Here is a 5714-nt window from a genome sequence, read left to right on the forward strand (position 1 = left end):
TTCCAGAGACACTGAGGCACTATAAGGTAGACAGAGAATGGAGGCCTAGCTCACAAGACGCAAACAAAGATATGAAATCCCAGAAATTCTGAGTTCAGTTTCCAGAAGGAGACAGACATGTGAGATTCAATTCCTCAAGTCAGGATAGCCAACTCCTGGCGATCTCCCTTACCCCTTAGAGGTATCTTCTAATTGAGAAGCTCACTCCAGATTCCTGAGTTTTCTCTGCCTGGAGGGCTAGAACTATTAGGGCACGGGGGCAGGGAGGCAGACATAAACAAGACTTATCCCAGAGGATGGAGCATGGATCAAACCAAACAAATAAGGTATATGGCTGATCTCAGGTATGACGCACCTCATGGAACATGTGATCACAGGGGATGGGTATCTCTGGAGAAAACTTTGTTCCACTCTCAAAGGCAGCAATATTGTGTTTAACATCCTCAGTGAAGCACAGGGTGGCCAATTGAGAGTGGAGCAGTGAGGAAAACTCAAAGAAAACTGAAAAGTTCACAGTGCAAGCTTGAGAGCAGGCAGGAAGACCATGACTGAATTTCTAGATGGTGTCTAAATGGTTGAAGAGTTTGCCATCAGTGCAGACAGTCTTGACCATATGAAGTCTGACCATGGAGACAGCTGAAGTGTAATGTTCTACAACAGGTGGGAAGCCAACCTCCAACTGGGCCTTCAGGTAACCTTTTCGACTGGACACCACTAAGGACTTCTTACACCAAGGCACAAATTCCCTCTGCTCCCTATAATACTGCCTTTGGGGTTTGCCTTATGCTTATTGGTGCATGGGGAGGCAAAACCCATAAAAGAAGGGCTATGGGAAAGTCCAGCCTCAGCCCCCAAGGCCTGGGCGACTCTGGGCAGCAAGAGGCTGCCCGAAGACAATAGCTGGGGTGGGGGGTAGGGAAGGCAGGGAGAAGGAGTGTCAACCTGGGCTAGTTGGGGGCAGGGCTAGTCACAAAATTTGGGGTGCCCTTGCAACAAGTGTCGAGTCAACTATAAACCCGCCCTTCATCATGCCCGGACAAGAGAGTATTCCCAGGGGAAAGGCCAGCTGGGCAAGCTCCCTGCTCCCCACACCCAGCACCACCTGCAACACGCCGGGCCCCTAACCAAGTGGTCACCAGTGCTAATAGAAGGGGGACTCCTGAGGACAGGGCCAGGGAAGGAGCCTGGGTGCTGGCTGGGGCAGGGGACTGAAGCAGAGCCCCAGAGGGCAGCTAACATGCTGAGTCTGGGGCACGTGAGACATACTTGCTTCCATCCAGCCCAGCAGGCACTCTGGAGAGGCGGAGGCATGACCCAACTTGTTGTTGTCTTTTTGTCTTTTCTACTGTACTCTTGTAACAGGTCATTTTGGGGGGCATCATGCGTGATATGGAGTGTCACATTTTAATACAGAAATCGATAGAATCATGCAATGAGACAGATTGACATGCCCTCTGATAGACATTTGACTGCAGTCAAAAGATATCTAGCCTGGCCAGGAGGTGGAAAAAAAAAGACTTATATTGGGACATGATTGCTCTCTTCAAATATTTGAAGGACTTCTATATGAGGCAAGGGATTAGATTTTTCTGTGCATTCCCAGTGAGCAGAACTTGGACCAGTACATTTTGGAATTTTGCTCAAGATAAGGAAAATATTTATAATAATTGAAGATATCTAAAATGGACTGTGTTGCCTCATGAAGTAAGTAGGGTTTGGACAACCAAGTAGAACATTGTAGAAAGGTTTCCTCCATTAGATGCATGACTGGATTACATTACCCATTTCTACTTAAAGATTTTATGATTCTCTGACTGTAATGAACCTTGTTGGTCAAAGGAAGGATAAGGATACTGCTCCCCACCTCTCTCTCTCTCTCTCTCTCTCTCTCTCTCTCTCTCTCTCTCTCTCTCTCTCTCTCAATCATACCTTGGTATTCATGAGTATCTTATTTATTCATCTTTGCATTATAAGAAATGTGGCCTGTGTTCACAATTTCATTGCATCATATTGGGCTGTAGTGTTTCTATTACAAGCAGCACTAACAGCAATCGATAGTGAAGAAGATTGATATTGGGTGACAGAGCCTGTTAGCTTTAGATCACTGCTTCGGAATGAGCCTGACTTGATAATGACTGCCATCTCATAACTGTTCTGTTCTATTCCATAAGAAATAAGTAGATTTGGCCATTCCTAAGGGACAGGCTCCTACAAGAGGTACATAATAATAAATAGAAGTCATACGAGGGAGGCACTCTATAGAATAGACTAGAAAACTGAACTCTGTGATTACCCCTAGAAGTGGTCCCATCTGTTCTGTACTATATTTACTGTGCTATAGGGAAAAGCCTTGTGTTCCTCTATCTGCTGATAGCCCTTCCACACAGGTTATGCTTTCCTTATTGAATAAATCCAACAAGAGATAGGGCCCTGGGCAAGAAATAAGAATCATGTCACGTATTTTTGTTTGCCATCCAAAAGAATGTACCACTCATTCTGTTTTGTTCATGGGAACCTGACTCCTAAAAATTGGCGTAATACTTCAGAATCAGTGAACCAGTTAGATATTGTGAACACTGACAAGGCAAATAGGAGAAGGACTCTATCTTCTGAATAATGTGACCATATGGGACTGCTAGAAGATAACTGATATATAGTTGTAAAATTGATTCGGAAATATGAGTTATTTTTGTCTTCCAAAGGAGTTGGGAGATTCAACTAGTTCAATGACTGGACTCAAAGCAGAACCATCAATAGTTAAGTAAAACTTAGGAGACCTCTAATGATCCCCTAGGGATCAACGTTTGGTCTTATACTTGCTAACATTTTTATCAGTGAATAAAGATATAAATTAAATCTTGGTCAAATTTTCAAATGAAACAAATTTAGAAGGGAAAACTAAAATTTTGAATGACATCAGGATCAAAAAGTGATAGGGACTTTTTGGACATAATTAAATAAAAATAAAAATCAATAACGATAAATACCAATTCTTTTACTTCTTGAATCAAAAAAGCATCTTTAGAAGTACAAAAAGAGGGGGTATATAACTAGATAGCAATTCATGTGGAAAAGAATAAGATTTTTTTAGTGGTTTCTGATGAGAATATTAGTCAACAGTATGGTATGAGTCTACAAAGCTAATAAAATGTTAGGCTGCATTAAAAGAAGTATAGTGGGGACTAGGGAGGTAATAGTTTCACTGTACTCTGCCCTTGTTAAATCACATTTTGAGTATTGTGATCAGTTCTGGATACCACACTTTAGGAAGGGCATGGATAAACTGAAAAATATTGGAAAGACAATCAGAATAGTGAAATGCCTCAGGCTTATTGAAGGAACTAGAAAAATTTAGCCTGGAGAAAACTTAGGAGAGACATGATAGGGATCTTCTATGTACAGATATTCAGAAAGTGCTGCCTTGGAAAGTAGTGGGCTACACCTACTAGATGACTTCAGTTAAAGATTCAGAGGCATCAAACTTATGGCCCACAGGCCGTAAAGAGCCCATAAGGTATGAACCAGATTATAATGTAATTGGGCAATATATAACAAATAAACAAAAATAGAAATAAGTTTCTGTTTGAGTTTGATATCACTGGACTAGATGACACATTGGGAATGTTATTGAAAGGATTTTTCTTTACTTATGGGTTAGGCTAGGCAGGCTCTGTAGTTCTCTCCAGCTTTGAGATTTTGTGAGCATATTCTGTATTTTGTGACCACATTCATTTCCTGATGTCCTTAGTTATTTATTATTCATTACTCTTGAATTTACTTTTTATATGCATATACTCAACTATGTATACTTCGGATTCTTTCTGTAGAATGCAATTGTCTTTAACATTTTTAACTTTTATTATTTTTTTCAATTACATGTAAAAACAATTTTAAAAATTTCAGGTTCCAAATTTGCTCCTTTTTTCCCCAGCTCTCTCATTGAGAAGGTAAGCAATTTCATATAGGTTATATATATGCAGTCATGTAAGAACCTATTTCAATATTTCTCATGTTATGAAAGAAACACGGACCAAAAAATAACACACAAAAAGAGAGTAAAAAAGAGTATGCTTTGATTTGCATTCAGATTACATTAATTCTTTTTCTGGGGATGGATAGTATTTTCTTCATAAGTCCTTCAGAATTATTTTAAGTCAATGTATTGCTTAGATAATTCACAGTTGATCATTGTACAATATTGTTGTTCACACGTACAATGTTCTCCTGGTACTGCTCACTTCACTTTGCATCAGCTTATGTAGTATTTCCAGGTTTTTCCGAAAGCATTCTGTTCCGCATTCCTTATAGCACAATGGTATCCCATCACAATCATATGCCATAATTTGTTTAGCCACAAAATGTAATAATCTTGAGGGGGAAAAAACTGTATTTTTCTCTCTTCATGATACATAATATAATATCATGAACTTAGTAAGCTTTTGACAATTTTTTTTCTAAATTGTTTAATTTAATTTCATTAGATCAAGAAAATCTAATTATATATCTAAAATAATTTCTCTCAAGTATCCTTATAAGCACAAATTCCCATGAAAAAATTTATATTACCATTATAAAGGAAAGTAAATATTTATTCTTGTAGGCTTATTGTCTGTTTTAATTTTTATTTACACATGCTATTTTTAAAGTTGATAAACTGGTAGTGATTATGATTTTTGTCTTTCTCTTAAGACTAGGGATACAACAACATTCATTCATTCCATCCCTTGTGGCATAAATAATAAACATCAACATTACTATCTTAAGTTGCAATTTTAAAAGTCTACTATTTTGCTAACTTTGCCCCTTAGACAAGCACTTAACACTAACTCAAGATGAATTGTACTACTTTTTTTTAACTACTTTTTATGGATAAGGTTGATCTATTGCTACCATTATTTCCCTGTCATCTGTAATTATGTTCTCCTGCTTTAGTGAATCCTTTATCATGTTTCTCCTATTCTTCTATCCATAGCTGTCTTTTTTTTTTAGAAGAGCAATTTGCATATCTTTATATCATCCATTCTACAAAAGTGGCCAGTTCAGTGCAGTTATGTTGTGATGAGCCAGGATTTGGAGGTGTGGTACAGAAAAAACAAAAGCACTGGTTCTTGAGTCAAAATCCTAGGTTGAAATATCATTTTTTCCTCTAACTAGCAGTGTGACCACAGGCAAATTGCTTAATCTCCCTAGAATCATCTGTTCCTTGTCTTTAAAATTAGGGAGCCAGGAGGCCAGAGCCAGGAGCCAGGAGTCAGGACCTCTGAGTTCTTTCTAGTTCAAGATCTATGAATTTACAATCCAGTGTATTTTGCCATCAAACGTATCATAACACTGGATGTCCAATAAGGGCCAAGTAGTTTCATATGAAGTTTCCAGTTTAGTTCTAAGGCTTATAGTTGTAGAGGAAGTTACAGAGCAATACTTTTTAAAAGACTTTCTGTTTCATATTTACTTTGTCATCAAGGTTGCACCACAATCAGTCTCTTATTTATATAGAAAGATGTAGTGTGATGATCAGTCTACACTTTGAATCTTAACCATAAGACTGGTTTTGGTATAGATAAAAGGTTAAAGAGGAGGTTAAAAAGAGGAAGAGTAAGAACAAGAAGTAAATAGAAGAAGAAAAGGAGGAAGAAGATGAGGATGACAAAGGAGGGAAAGAAGAATAATAAGAGCAAGTGGAAAAGAATACTTCGATTCTGGGCATGTTATGA

General features: G+C 38.3%; 1 pseudogene; it reads right to left on the reverse strand.

Moving 5' to 3' along the window:
• Window positions 1–340: 340 nt before the first annotated feature.
• LOC138174898 (coenzyme Q-binding protein COQ10 homolog A, mitochondrial pseudogene) lies at window positions 341–2142 on the reverse strand (annotated as a pseudogene).
• Between the last annotated feature and the right edge of the window lie 3572 nt (window positions 2143–5714).

This window comes from Petaurus breviceps, unplaced genomic scaffold (assembly GCF_028583685.1).
Source record: "Petaurus breviceps papuanus isolate PSGF00001 unplaced genomic scaffold, PetGlider_PUasm1.0 76, whole genome shotgun sequence".
Lineage (NCBI taxonomy): Eukaryota > Metazoa > Chordata > Mammalia > Diprotodontia > Petauridae > Petaurus > Petaurus breviceps.